This window comes from Thunnus maccoyii, chromosome 21 (genome assembly GCF_910596095.1).
Source record: "Thunnus maccoyii chromosome 21, fThuMac1.1, whole genome shotgun sequence".
Lineage (NCBI taxonomy): Eukaryota > Metazoa > Chordata > Actinopteri > Scombriformes > Scombridae > Thunnus > Thunnus maccoyii.
Genome location: NC_056553.1, coordinates 2,184,903 through 2,201,109, shown reverse-complemented (window position 1 = coordinate 2,201,109; position 16,207 = coordinate 2,184,903). Strand labels below are relative to the sequence as shown.

At 39.9% G+C, this 16,207-nt stretch overlaps 1 protein-coding gene across 3 annotated transcripts in view; it reads left to right on the top strand.

The window, feature by feature from the left end:
• The window catches only part of fars2 (phenylalanyl-tRNA synthetase 2, mitochondrial), a 147,253-nt gene that overhangs the window by 16,234 nt on the left and 114,812 nt on the right, over positions 1–16,207 (top strand). The window lies entirely within an intron of this gene.

The following is a 16,207-nucleotide window of genomic DNA, read 5'->3' as shown; positions in this document are numbered from 1 at the left end:
TCAATCATCATCTCTTATGCACAAGATTGGTTTAATATCCTGGGAAACGCTGTGAAAGATCCGAGTAGTATCATCATCAGTAGTAGAGCAGCAACTGAACGTCCTGTCAGTTAATGCTCGTACATGTCGGGCTGCAGAAAACAGGCAAAAGAATTTGATCTTTAATAACGTTAAACCCATCAGTGTCTTCCTCCTCGCCGTTATATTTTTTACTCACTCGCTCTCTCTCTCTCGTGCACCGGCTACCAAATATTGCACGAGCGTAAGCGTCTCTTCCTGTAAATGTCCCGTCACCTCTAAATAAAGCTGTAAGAAACATTAAAGCATCTCTGGAAAATGCAAACAGCACAAAAGTAGCTGCAGCCTTCTAGTAGCGGCAGTTCGTTAACGCGCGGCGCTGAGGAGCCGCCGCCAGATATCTAGAGAAGAAGACTCAAACATGTTAAACATAAATTAATTAGATGATAAGACGTATCATAACGTGCCTGATAGTCTGTTCCATTGGTTCCATATTGTATTTGGTTAATTTACTTCCTGGTGAAGGGCGGCGTTTTAAATCCTTCAGCTTTTGGCAAGCAGGTGACCTGAGGCTGCTCTCTGATTGGTTGCCTCTTATTTTCCATGGGGCGCAGACACGCCCACTTTTATTGACAGGAAATTGGTATTGTACGGATGTGCGACTGTCACTCCTGCTCTGTAGCGATGTTTCAGAAGACGCCAACTTCAAATGGAGCCGCAGAAAATTCTGTTATTTCCTCACAAAAACAGCCTTTCACAAGGTGTTCTAATGACAGACGGAGTTGTGTAGCTGGACGTGGTTTCAGGAACGCCTTTTATTACTTCCTGTTTGCTGTTTCAAAGTGTCGGCACCAAAGCGACATCTAAGCCTTCTAGACAATAATATGAAGCTAAACTGTTTCAGCAGGTTTAACGTTGCAGAGGATGAAGACTAAAGGATCAGAACTAGAAGGAACAACAAAGAGGTGACAGGAAGTTGAAACTGAATCATAGACGGTGTGTGGAGCCATGATGAGCTCTGATGAACCAGGATGTTCTGTTGGTTGGTGGATTTTGTCGCCTCCCTCGATGGTTGAAAGATCACTACTGTATAAATTAACTTCAAAAACTCTGCAGAAGGAGATACTGGACTGTATGTCGTCTGTTATGAGAGAATAACGTCATCAAAGAAGCCCTCTGCAGTCAGCTACAGCTGAGTCCGTTCTTATCGCCGTCCTTCCTTCCTGAGGATCAGAGAGGTCAGCTCATCTGCCGGGAGGATGATGGAGCCAGCGTGAACACGCCGCTCTACATCCCCGTCAGCTCAGCCTGATAATGCAACAGGCCTCCTCCTCTCACATATCCAAAAAGTGAGATTATTTGGTGGATTTGTCGGGTGTTCTTGATGAAGCGGTGACCCGTAGACTGTCGACATGCGGCGGCGTCAGATGGAAGTTTCACAGCTGTGTTTGAGTATTAAAGGACCTGGTTCGCTGCTGGAGAGACTCAGGTGACCCCGCAGCCGTCAGAGAAGCAGGAGTCTTCACTCTGCTGCTGGAAGATCAGGATGCTGCATGTCCTCTATACAGAGCTCCAGAAGAAGAAGATAGATTCAGATGTTTATGTTATATTACTGTGTGACAACGTCTGAGAACAGGTAACATGGAGGTTTCCAGTTCAAATGAACTAAACTCATAACAAATACAACACATCACTTGTTTACTTTGGCTGCCGGTTTGTTTGAATATTGATTTTAAGATCATTTTTATTACTTTTAAAAAGTGTTTCAGGGACCCAGATCACATCTCTGAGCTCTGATTGTGATAAAGGTGAGTGGAGCAGACGACAGGATCAGATGCAGAAAAGTTTAATGAAATACTTCAAAAGTCACAAAAGAACCAGAAACACCGACCGCAGGAACAAACACAGAACGACAGCAGACGACTCGACAAAGACTAAACTGGTGATTGTAAACAAGACGCAGGTGAAACACACGAGGTAGTCAAACACAGGAAGACACAAGGAGAAAATATTTCAAAATAAAACAGGAACTAAAGTAAAACAGACAACAGGTGACACAACACACGAGCAGACTGGGAGCAGATAAACTGGGGGAGACACTGGGAGCAGATAAACTGGGGGGAGACACTGGGAGCAGATAAACTGGGGGGAGACACTGGGAGCAGATAAACTGGGGGAGACACTGGGAGCAGATAAACTGGGGGAGACACTGGGAGCAGGAGGAGCACATAAACACAGGAGGAAACAGAAAAAAACACTGAAAACTCAAGAGAACAAAATACACAAAGAGTCTCGGCAGGACGTGACTCTGATCATCCTGCTGGTTGATGTACGACGGTTTAAGAGATTTTACACACTTTATATAACATGTTTCTTCTAATTTAGTTTGAACTTGTGATAATATATGTGTACGTGGGACTGTTTGTGTTTTTAGGTTCTTAAAGGTTTGTTTTTGTTTTGATATTATTTGTAACTTTACAACATATTTCTCTCTGTTTTTATTTGTTTTACTGTCAAATTTGTTGTAATTTGTGTTTTATTACAAAAGTAAACAGAACCTGATTTCACTTCATCTCTCAGTAAAACATAATAAAACATATTTACTGCTGTATTTCCTCTCTTTAGACCTGGTTTTAACCCTTTAAGCTCTTTCATAGGTTGTCTGTAAATCCTTAAATGTCATAAAAAATATTTTAATTTAAGGCCCAGAAAAGATTTCCTAGATATCAGAGGAAGTGTGCTGTTTTCTTTCAAAATAAAACATTATTTATAGAGTCAGTTTCTCTGTAAGCTTTTTAAACTTTTATCATGTTATAATGTTGAAAACTTCTCTTCATAACTAGCATGATAAAAACACAACAGCCACATATTTTTCCTGCGTGAAGCTGCTTCGTGCTGAATCTGACAGTTCGGGGAGAAAAACTGAGCTTTGAGCCGCCGCTGTGTGTTCACTGCAGAGGATGATTGATTCAGATCGGCCCCTCGCCGTCCCTCAGGACCACGGATCGATAACGCCGGCCGTCCTCCTCGTATTCATAAAGACGCTCTCTGCTGCTGATGCTGCTGCTGCTGCGGGACGAAACTTCTCAGGCTGCTTTTATCTGAGCAGACTGAACAATGAAAGTCAGTAAATCAGGTGGAATAAAAACGTTTTATCAACAACGTCATCTGGACATCTTCTCTGTAATCAATCACTTTAAATGTCAATATATCTGAACATCCGTTGTCTGACAACAGAAACAGAAAAATATGTAAATGAGAACAACTTTCTGGTGAATTCAGCTGCATTAAAACATTAACTTTATTAACTATAAATAGACTGAACGCAGGTTAATAAAGCGTCTGTAGCTGCAGCAGAGTTGAGCAGACTTTAACTTCCTCTGTGATCGATCATTTTTAATATCAATACGTCTGAACACGCGGCACAGCTGTTGTCATTAACCTGTGTTTTGTGCGTCTGTCCTCCCGACCAGATGTTGGGCTGTGATGCAGTTTTGTTGTCGTGGTGTTTCTCTGTGGACAGACGTCGCTACGGAAACCAGCTGGAAACACCGTGAGCATGTAAATCAGTTCTTTATTTATAATTAAAGGGGACATATTCTGCTATTTATATCCTGTCAAAAAAAAAAAAAAAGCTTTATGCACAGCTGGACCTGCAGGTAAATACAAGATGGAGTCAGGCGTGAGCAGTTGGTTCGGCGTCATGATCACATGACCAGATGGAGCGTTTAAGTGTTTCCTGTCTGAGTGTCGTCCCTCGTTTAACTCTGAAAAAAAAAGTTTCTGTCACTGCTGAGAAGTGTGGAGTAAGCAAACACTGTGTGTGTGTGTGTGTGTGTGTGTGTGTGTGCGTGCGTGTGTGTGTGTGTGTGTGTGTGTGTGTGCGTGCGTGTGTGTGTGTGTGCGTGTGTGTCGTCCTGTCATGACTGTAGAGATGAAGAACAAACAGGACAATGAAGCCTCGAGGCTGCAGAGCTGTTCATGAGCGTTTGTGTGTGTTCATGTTTTATGAAGCGTGTGTGTCTGCGGACGTGTGTGTGTGTGTGGTCGTATGTGTGTAATGTGTGTGTGTGTGTGTGTGTATTTAATGTGTGGGTTTTTGTAAATGTGTATTTCATACAGTACATGTCGGGTTTTAGAAATTTGTCTTTGTCTGGACATTTGCTTGTGTGTGTGTGTGTGTGAGTGTGTGTGTGCGTACGTGCGTGCGTGCGTGCGTGCGTGCGTGCGTGCGTGCGTGCGTGTGTGTGTGTGTGTGTGTGTGTGACTGACACTCAGTGAAAGGAAACAAATTGGATGTATGAGTGGAGCTGCCGGGTGGCAGAGAGCTGCAGCCTCTGCACTTTTCTCCTCCAACCATAAAATCTCCCCCCTTCTTCATCATGTCAGACACCGCTGCTCCTCTTCTTTCTCCTCCTCCTCCTCTTTTCTTTCTTCTCCTCCCTTCTTTCTCCTTGCTCTCTCTCTCCTCGTCAATTCTCCTTTTTTCCTTTTCCTTCCTCTCCTCTCCTCTCCTCTCCTCTCCTCTCCTCTCCTCTCCTCCTCTCCTCTCCTCTCCTCTCCTCTCTTCTCTTGTTTCCTCCTCTCCTCTCTTGTTTCCTCCTCTCCTCTCCTCTCCTCCTCTCTTCTCCTCTCTGAGCTCCTTTATATCTGTAAAAAAAGTCATTTTATTACATTTTTACAGGCTGCCTGTGCAGGTTTGATCTAATGCTGCTTGTCAAAAAGCCTCCTGCTTCCCTCAGCGAGGAAGAGGAACAGGAGAAAGAGGAGGAGGAGGAGGGATAAAAAGGAGAAAGAGGAGGAGGAGGAGGGATGGGAGGAGAGTCCAGGAGGAACAGGAGAGTTGAGAGGAGGAAGAGGGGAAGAGGCTGATGGAGGAAGAATCTTTTACTGAACTTTAACTTTTCTTAAAAGTACAAAATCTTTTAATTCAAAACACTGAAAAAGAACAAATCCAGAAGTTTTAGAAGCAAAATTACAACTTAAAGTATGAAATGAAAAACGTCCCTCATGACTCATATATTATTGTATTATAGAGAGAAAGTTCTTCTTAATGACTTTATATACAGTTCGCTGGTTTCATGGCTTTAATCTGTGAAATGTATTATAGTTTCCAAACAGATGCAATGTTTTAATGTAAAATCTGTTTTTTTAAGCTTATTTTTTTTGGCATTTTGTATTTATTGGAGAGTTAATATAGCGAGACGAGAAACAAGGAGAGTTCAGATTTTACCTCTGAAACGTAGAAGAATAAAAGTATAAAGTAACATAAAATAGAAACACTCCAGTAAAGTAGAAGTACCTCAAAATTGTACTTTATTACCGTAAATATACTTCCTGCAGTCACCGCTAAGGAAGAGATGGAGGTAAAAGAAATGAAAAGGTTCAGAGGAGAAATAAGAAGAAACTTAATATTCTGAGATTGGAGACTTAAAGGAGAGTAGAAGGGAAGGACGGAGGAGGAGGAGGAGGAGGAGGAGCAGTGAGGAAGATTTAGAGGGGAGGACACTGAGTTTATAGCTTTTTAACAGACTGTAGGGAGGCAGGAGGAGGTGCAGGGAGTAAAGATGGATGTGGGGTCGTTCCGGGACACGCTGTTTTAAATAAACGCCACAGTATCAGCCAATCAGCTCGACTACAGCTCTCATAAATCCCGCTGCAGCTCGGCGGCCCGCAGGCTTAACTCATCATGTCACACACACACACACACACACACACACACACACACACACGCTGGTGCATCTATACTGCAGCTGCTTTATGACCACACACACCTCATATATATCACACTCATGCAGCTGAGCTTTATTAACATTAAACTAACAAACGTGAGCAAATTAAATATGTACTGTCAATTAAAGCAAAAATCATTTATTAAATGTTTTTATTCTTCATTTCTGTAAAAAGCAACTTTCAGAAACTTGAAATTCGCTGGAGGTGATTGATCAGGATCACACATCTCACGACCCCTCAGATTTATCTGCTGACCCTTTGGAGGGGCCCGACCCCTAGGTTGGGAACCACTGGACTAAACTAGCTAACTGTATATAAAGTAGTGTAAACTAGCTCCACCTCCAGCAGCTACAACAGTAACATGCTGCTCTAACACTGATGCTTCACTATTAATAATCTAATGATGTCATATATAATAATATATCAGTCAGAGGGACCAAACCACTACTTTTACTGCAATACTTTAACTACATCAAGCTCATAATACTTATGTACTTTTACTGCAATACTTTAACTACATCAAGCTCATAATACTTATGTACTTTTACTGCAATACTTTAACTACATCAAGCTCATAATACTTATGTACTTTTACTGCAATACTTTAACTACATCAAGCTCATAATACTTATGTACTTTTACTGCAATACTTGAACTACATCAAGCTCATAATACTTATGTACTTTTACTGCAATACTTTAACTACATCAAGCTCATAATACTTATGTACTTTTACTGCAATACTTGAACTACATCAAGCTCATAATACTTATGTACTTTTACTGCAATACTTTAACTACATCAAGCTCATAATACTTATATACTTTTACTGCAATACTTTAACTACATCAAGCTCATAATACTTATGTACTTTTACTGCAATACTTTAACTACATCAAGCTCATAATACTTATGTACTTTTACTGCAATACTTTAACTACATCAAGCTCATAATACTTATGTACTTTTACTGCAATACTTGAACTACATCAAGCTCATAATACTTATGTACTTTTACTGCAATACTTGAACTACATCAAGCTCATAATACTTATGTACTTTTACTGCAATACTTTAGTAAAGTCAGCAGTAAAGTGATGTAAATGTTATTTTTAGTAAGAATTAAACTTGCAGTGCAGAACTTTTACGTCTGCTGATGAAACCGATCATCACCTGATAAATCTAGTTTTTAAATCTCATGTCGGGGGCGACGTTCCCGCGCCGTTAATCACGTGACTCTTCTAGACTTTCCAGATGTTTTCGAACTGAATGAACGAGTCGTTTCGTGCACATTCGCTCAAAACAATTTATCCACCGTTTTACAGCAGCGACAGCAGGTAACAGCCAGTACATACTGACCATCAGACATACTGGGACAAATCCCAGTGGACCATCAAAACATACCAGTCTTTACTGGCCGTCTGTGTGTGTGTGTGTGTCACAGTCACAGCTGAGTCTTTCCTCTCACCGCCAGCAGGGGGAGACAAATCTGTCTGTAATGTCTTTGATTTATATTTGAGAAGTAAAAAATCCATCATCTGCTGTTTTTATAGCTGCATTTACAGGAAACAAGAATGATCATTTCTACATAGAAAATCAGCTTTTTATTATTAATTTATGAGGAAACAAAACACTAAATGGTGACTTAACAGATGCAACAAGTGTGAACGAGGCAAGTTTATTTTCAACAAGGCAGTTCAAAGTGCTTTACATGGAGCATAAAAGGCTTTAAAACACAATGTAAAAGCAACACAAGTAAAAAGACATAAAAACAATTAAAAAGTATTAAATTTGGAAATAAAAAAGAAGCTAAAAGAGAATAAAAGTAAGAGTGTAGTGTAAAATATTAACCCTCAACGAGGGATGAAGGGAGAGGACGGTGAATAAAGAAGAAAAAGAAAATTATAAACAGAAATATTCTGATTTTTCATCATTTTAAGGATAAATCTGTAATTTTACACTTGTGAAAAAAAGTCAAGTTGAGCTATTTTTTTACAGCGTGAATTCATTCACTAAAAATAACACAGCACACAGAGATGAAGGCAGATGTCGGAAGTTGTATAAGAGTCCGTGTTGGCGAGCGAGCGAGCGAGGGAGCGGCGTCGTGAACAGGAAGAGGAGCGGCGGGCGTGAGCCACAGGAAGTGGTCATCGTGCCAGAGAGGGACTCCCTCTGATGGGAGGGGGCGAGTGACACTCCCACAGAGACAGAGAGAGAGAGAGAGAGAGAGAGAGAGAGAGAGAGAGACGCCACCTGTTCCTCTGAGGTGTGAACGTCTCATAGCTACGCTCCAGTCGTGATCATCATGGCATGTGTTCACTATGGGAACCACCACAGCTCTGAAAGTAGCTTCCTCTCACTCTGTGTGTGTGTGTGTGTGTGTGTGTGTGTGTTGAAGCATTAAATCTCACACCGTGATTGGTCAGCTGTGTGGAGGTGAAAATAGGAGTCAGGATTTTCTCTCTCACGTTCGCAAAACACGACTACAGAATTTCTGTCACGTTTCATTCGTGACCAACAGAGTGAAACACTGTGAACACTTTGTAGGTAGAGACTGTCTGGAAAAATGCAGCGTCATCTCCGTGTTTAAAGTGCCGCTCCACCCAATAATATGTCCCGTCAGCTTCTCTGTGCAGAGTGACGTGTGTGTCATTTGTGACATTTGTGATTTGTGACATCACAACTAGTTTGGAGCCAATCGTGGTCCAGTATTCAACTGACACGAGTCACACAATGTCGAAGCTTGACTAGTGAACAAACACTGAGAAAAGATACAAATATATTGTTATGTTTATAGATTCTGGAACTTTTAAAGTGGTAATTATACTGTTTTTGTTGCACATAAACCACATCTGCATCTTTAATCTGCAAAGATTCAGACGTGTCTTTAAAGGATCAGTCTGGCAATTCTTCTTCTTGTCATCAAATCTCATGTTTGGATCCAAACCAACAATGAACTGATCTACTAACACGTATTGTGTGTTTGTATCAAAGCTGATATATCTGATTAAAAACACGTCAGTGAGTCACACCGCTGCACTGGGTCACATGTTCCTTCATCGTGAAGAGTTTGGTCACGTTAGTTTGTTCAGAAACGGCTCCAAACACTAATAACAGCATCATGTTTTCAGTCACTGGAGAGTAGTTCTATGTAATGCAGACGCTACTGAGCATGTGCAGGAACACGGTTTCTGTTTACAGCTTCACTAGCTTGTTGTGCTTCATGTCACAACCTCTGGACTTTGTACAACTTTGTAAATTTCTCAAAGAACTTCAGTATAAAGTCAAGAGTTTGTGATATGAAGCCAAATGTCAACAACAAGTATTGTGTGTGTATCAAAGCTGATATATCTGATTAAAAACACGTCAGTGAGTCTCATTGCTGCACTGTTACTTCATCACCATGACGACAGCGGTTACCATAGCTTGTTTAGAAACGGCTCCGACGAGTAAAAATAACGACAAGATGGCGCCGTTTACAGAGCTTCACTAGTTATTCTCTCTATCCTCTTCATGAAGTTATACCATCATCAAAAGATATAGTTAAAAACCAGCTACATTTATCATGAAAATGTGTCTTAAAACTGAATAAAAGTCCATTTATAACAGTTTGTGTGGAACAACCACAACGCCGATGTATTATCTTGTATGTGTGTAAGTTAATCTTTGGTAGACGCCATTGTAGCGGACAAACACAGCGCCGCCGTATGCATCTGGTGCGTGTTTACTCTTTGGTAGAGGAGGTATGACGCCATCGACAGGCGACCAAATGAAACGGTCCGTTACTTTGATTAAATTACAGATTTCTCTGGGTTTGAACATTGTTGGAAACATTTGGGATAATGTAAGTACACAACTCAACAACATATATAACATATGTCTAGTTGTTTTTAGACATATTAATGTGGAATAATTACATGTTATATCTTTAACAGTGGTGTGTGACGGTGTAGGAAAGCGGCTCCTGCAGGTCGTTCTGTCCCTAATAGACGTGTTGAAAGATTTCAACCATAATTCAGCCTTAAATACTTTCTCTCTCTCTGTGTTCACTCTGCTCCCTTTTATCTACAACTCCATCTCTGCAGCCGTCTTCACACACACACACACTCTTTATATATACAGTATCTCTCTCTACAGGCCTCTCTCTCTCTCTCTCTCCCTCCGCAGTGTGTAATTTATCACCTCTCTCTATCATCGTGTCAGTTTTTAGAGGCTGAATGAATCCCTCTGCACTGAAGCTGCTGCTGCTGGAAACTGTGTGTGTGTGTTAACATGTGCAGTGTGTCACTTGTGCGGTGCCGAAGCTCACGCCTGAATGACATCTATTTCATCACCTGCGTAATGCGACACTGTAACCTTGGCGACCGCTGTGTTTGTCTGAGGCGTCGTGTTTCCTGCAGCCTGTCACGGTGACAGCGCCGAGGCTGGAGAGGCTTTTGGTTCACTTTCAGACACATTTCAAAGCTTATTTCTTCATTTTTTTCTTGACGTGCGGTGGGTGTTTGTTGGACGGCGGGCCGCAGCTCGTCCTTGGCGGCGTCTCTGTTGCCACCTTTAGTCAGCTGGCGGCGTCAGAAGTCACATCACAGCTTCGCTGTTGGCGGCCGCCACGCTGGTTAGTCAGAACAACTTCTTGGCAACCGAACAAGGGATTTTCTCAGCAACTTTCACACATGATGAATCATGTTTCGCTTCCTCCGGAGCTGCTTACATCACTGCACATTTTATCTGTTTCTGTTAATTTGCCATATTTTTTGTATCAGATCTGAACTAAAATGTCACGGGACCAATGTGGCTGATGGAGACGCTTTGAGACGAAGTAACAGAGAATTTAAGACGGAAAAAGATCCGATTAGACCGATACCGACATCGATATCTCATGAATAGTAACATTTTTGGCAGCGACCCTTCAAATAAAATAAAAAAAAGTTAAAAAAAATGTCTTTGTAAAGCAAAGCTAAAGGCTGAAATATCAACAGTCTCGACTGAAGGTCCACTGACTCGTTGACATGTGACGTCATCAGCAGTTATGATTCAGATTTAAACACAAGTTCGTTCTCGACCTTGGAAACAATCGTTTGACACAACAATCCCGACTGAAGCTCCGCTTTCTGGCCTTTACCGGAGCTTTCAACCATATTACACACCAGTATCATCCGCTAGAGATGAGACTGTTATAGTTTGTTTGATTTACTCTTGTAAATCTGGTTCCTCTTCAACGTCACAAACTCTTTGTAAATATCTGGTTTCATAGATGATGAAGGTCACCTGACAGTTTATACGGCGACCTGTTCTTTTGTTTGTTTTTTTTAAATAATATTTTTATTATGATTTTTTCATAAACATACAAAAACAAACACTACAAACAATGACCACAAAAGTGACACATCTTACTGAAATCTTTGACATGAGATCTACATAATATAATAATAATTACACACAGTTGAACAGACATACAGTAAACATATAAACATATAAACGCTCAATCCATTACAGTAGACAGTGATACAACAACTAACAGTCATGAGAGAATTAAAGAATTTAAAATTTCCAACAACGTTAATAAGACAAAATAATAATAATAATAATAAATACCTGACAAATAGAAATCTGACCTTATGACCCGCAGATATCATTTTGCCAATTAACGGTGCAATTGATTGTTCCCTTTAATATTTGTGAGTCTTTCACTCGAAGACGGCGACCTGTTCTGCTCCGTTTGTTGGTGAGTTTCATTCACAAAAATGTTTCCAAAGAGTGAAAAGAAGAATTTGAGGCTGCTGACACATTTATCAGTGTGAGTAGTCGTAATATCTGAAATTATTATTATAAAAACTCCAAATTGATTCAGATTCAGACATTATGAATAAAAGAATGAATAAAAAGTCTGTTCAGACTCATACGACTCTCAGACGCTCTGAACTATTATATTCAACATATATATTAAATTGTAAAACTGTCAGAACGTTCTTAAAGTAAATCTGTTCAAAGTCCGACTGAATAATGTAGTGAAACGAAAGTCTGATTTTATCTTTTTAAAATCTTGATATAATTCAATTTTTCTGGTTTAAAATTTAAATTCTTTTCACATTAATGAATAAAAATAAATATAAAAACTCCAATTTTCCTTTTAAACAACGGCACTACTATGCTTTGCAGTAATGATGTGTTGCAATAACTGGATTATTAAATATTAATCGATTATTTTTTTTAATAATGGCACCTCTGGTCTTCCGTATCGTATTTGATCACAATGAGAACTTGTGTTTCTGTGTTGAATCTTGAGGTAAAAGTTTAAATCCTGTGGAGGAATAAATCTGGTTTCAGCTGCGTCATGAGATAAAAAATAAAAATAAAAAGACAAATTAGGAGAGACGTGTGAAGAGTTTCACCAGCGAGCGGCGGCGGCGGCGGTGGTGGTGGCGGCTCCCCCACAAGACTCATTAAAGTTTGATCTGATTTAATATTTTCATTTGCTCGAGTTCACAAATCTGTGTTTAAAAAAATCCACGTGACGGTTCCCTCTTGGAAAGTCTCTCTGGTTTCCTTCAGCTGTTGTTTCCTTTCAGCTCATTCAGATCTGATGATTGAAGGGATCGCCGACCTTTGACCTGCTCGCCGCTGCTATAAGTCACTCTGGGATCACTGTTGTAGAAAGTGAACGTTCTGCAGCTTGTTGTGTGAGGAAGCTGTGAAAGCTTTATAGTTTCTTGTTAAAAAACTACAAATTCACAAAAAAAACAAAAATTATTTTCAGGTCTGCTGCGTAAATCCTGATGATTTGACATGTGATCATTTTTCATTTTGTGTCATTTTTTTAAGGAAAAAATGCTAAAATCTGTTTTCAGCCTCTTAAATGTGAATATTTTCTGGTTTCTTTGGTCTCTATGACAGTAAACTGAAGATCTTTGGACATTTCAGGTTGAATCTTTGGTTTTGGGAAACAGTGATCAATACTTTTCACGATTTTATGACATTTTATGGAACAAACAACTAATTGATCAATAAAGAAAATAATCAACAGATGAATCGATGGTGAAAATAATCGTTAATTGCAGCTCTACTCTGCAGGTACGACTCATCACGATGAATAATGTAGTGTTTCTAATAATTATAGTATTGATGAAAAAGCATCAGTAATGTTTTTTTAAGAACAAGAAATAACTGTAGATACTAATAAGCAACAACAACCTGCTCAGAACCAACCAACACCTTCTCATCCCCACAATAGCCCTGATGTAACAGTACTGCTGAATGGAATAACTGGATAACTGAATACATGAAAACTTCATGTTTACTGCTGCTGTTAGAGGTGTTTTTGACAATAAAATGTTTTTTTTTAACTACATAAGGTCCTGCTCAGCACATATCTTGGTCAGAACTCAATAATTAAATGTGAAGCATCCTTAACAGTTTGACTTAAAGGGGACATATTGTGCTTTTTGTCATTTACGGTTATGATGTTGGATGTTAAACATGGTCAAATTTCCAAAACATGCCCATAAACGGCCATCTGCTCTGTAGCTTTGGTTGCTAAGGTGGTTGCTAAGGTGTTTCCATGTGTCGTTCACGTTGTCCAACATGTACGGATGGATTTGAGAAGTTGACATTTGGAGTAAAGAAGGAGAAGAAGAAGTGAAATTCTGCTACTATAGTTTGTTTACGTAGCCTCCGGAGCCGGAGGAAGCTTCCTGAAGCTGACCAATCAGAACAGAGTGGGCTCATCAGGAGGCGGGCCTTAAAGAGACAGGAGCTAAAACAGCCTGTTTCAGACAGAGGCTGAACTGAGGGGCTGCATAAAGGACCAGTAGAAGATAAATAAGGAGTTTTTAACTGGAAATCATGCAAAGATATTCCAGTAGAGCCCCAGAATATAAATATAGAGCTGGAAACGTGCAGAATATGTGTTCTTTAAAGTTTTTTTTAAACCTCTAAATATCGAAATGTATCTGTCAGGTTCTGATTGTTCTGTATTTGTTCCATAATGGTCACAAAGACAAACTGGTAGAAACATAGAAATTGATTTTTTTAAATCAGATTTGACTTATTTAATGGTTCTTTAAATCTTAATGTTGGACTTCTCACCCTTTTTTCATTCTCTCATCATATTTATCACCTTTTCTCAGTCTGTGCTGAGCTGCAGCTCTCTGCAGTTCCTTACATATAAAATGTGTGTATTTACCGCACACGTGTGTCCGTGTGCGTAGGCGTCCATATGTGTATGCGTGGTGGTGGTGTTTTGGTGCCATGGGAACAGACATATGGCGATGATCATGTGCCAGGAAGAAGGTCAGCGCCAAAGAGAGGAGACACGAAGCCGAGATGAAGCTCAGATTTAAGCCACTTTTTTTCGTATGTGGCTTTACATCCACAACAGGTGGAGTTATATATCGTCTGGAAATGTCACATGACCTTTTTTTTATCATCATGGGAGATGAAGGGTGGCTGCTTGTTCACCTTTTCCAGACCATCAGACACTTCATCACCTGTGAGTCTCAGGTGCACAGAGCGTCTGTCGCTGAAGGATGACGGCTGCACGGAGACGGAGGCGAAAGTTCACTCTGTTATAAATCAACAAAGAAAAATTAGTTTAGGTCGTTTATGAAGCAAATACGTGAAAAAAAAAGTAGTTCTAGCTTCTGAAATTTGAGATTTTGCTGTATTTTATGAATTTTTTATGAAGTAAACTGAATATATTGATGAAAACGAGGCTCTGAAAACCAGTTTTGGAATATTTGTAACTATTTTCTTATCCAATGATGAGGAAAAATAATCAATAAATGAAATCATAGCAGATATAATCCCTTGTGCACCTCGGCATGTGAACTACATCCTGCAAGATTATAATGTGAGATACTTTAATAAAAGACATATTTAAGGCTACAATAATAACCACGGGGGTTAAAGGTTAACGGACGATTGTAGTTACGCTTTTTAAAAAACTGTCCCGACTCGTGGTTGGAAACAGGAAATGAACAACGTCTCCTTCAAACTAACTACAGGTTGTTTTTGGGCGACTGACATTATGACCTGTTGTGTCGTTTTTCTTGGTCTTGATGGTCTCGAAACTCTAATTATTTCCCTCCGGTCTCTTTTTCCTCTCGTCTCTCTACATTTATGAAGCAGTTTTTTAAACCTCCGGGATTCGAGTGACTTTTTCTCTCAAGTTAAAGCATTTTCAACATGTGCAGACTCCTGGTGAATATGCAATTACCCCGCCTCTAAAATGCCCCTCACGTTCTTTATGAACACACAATTAGTCAAATATTTAAAAAAAGATACTTAAAAATATAGCCAGGATGCTAAAAGTGTCACTTGAATTGTAAGCAAATTCCAAAAACAATAGGGGGCCCAAAACACTTCCCTGTGGGACTCCATGAGTTATAAGTTGACTTATAGATAAAAACCTCTTGAGTTGATGGGCTTAAAATAAGTCACATTCTTTAAATATCATGCAGCTGCTGTGTGAAATAGTGTCTCATAAAAGTGCATTAATTTTTAAGGTGTGAGCGGATCCTGTGGCGACCTGCCTTTACAGAGAGGATCCTTCTCCGTCTTCATCTGCTATGACTCTCTTTCTATTTTGTATGTTGTTTTATGTCCTTGTAAAGCAATTTGTGACTAATGTCTATGAAAAGCGCTGTGTGAATAAATTCTTACTGTTGGTCTCTATATGACCTTTCCTTTGGCTAAATTATGATCTGTGTACACAAAGTCCATAATTTGGCTGCTATGACCTTAATTGAACATTTTCCTGCTTCTCAGAGGAGGAATTACATGATTAATCAGCTTTTATTCTATTAAACATCTCTAGTTTGTTGTTTGCTCTGGGTTGTAATGAATATTGTAGATGATCGGAGTCATCAAGGCCGATGGAGGAATTTATGACCTTCAGATGTCCCTTTACCTAACTTTTGTATTGTGTGTGTGTGTGTGTGTTTATGTGTGTGACACCTCATCAGTGTCCATCCAGTCCTCTATAATATGACACAGACAGCAGAGCAAAGGTAAAAGCTTCATGGATTTGGGAACAATAATCCATTTTGCTGCAATGCCACTGCAATGCAACACCCTTTGTCTTGTTCAGGGATGCTCCCCGAGTGTGTGTGTGTGTGTGTGTGTGTGTGTGTGTGTGTGTGTGTGTGTGGATGGACAAATATTTGAGGGGGGTAGATAAAAGGGTGATTGTCTCGTCTCCTGTCAGAGAATAAACGACGGAAAGAAGGAAAAGAGAGAAATGAAAAACCAGCTGACTGTGTTCATGTTTTGGCTGTTTGTCCATAAGTGTAATTATAATGTGATATAATGTGTGTGTGTGTGTGTGTGTGTGTGTGTGTGTGTGTGTGTGTGTGTGTGTGTGTGTGTGTGTGTGTGAGGAACTAATTGCATGCCATGATTGGTCAGCTCTGTGGAGGTGAAGAAAATTCTCAACACAACTACAGTTTTTCTGCTCTTT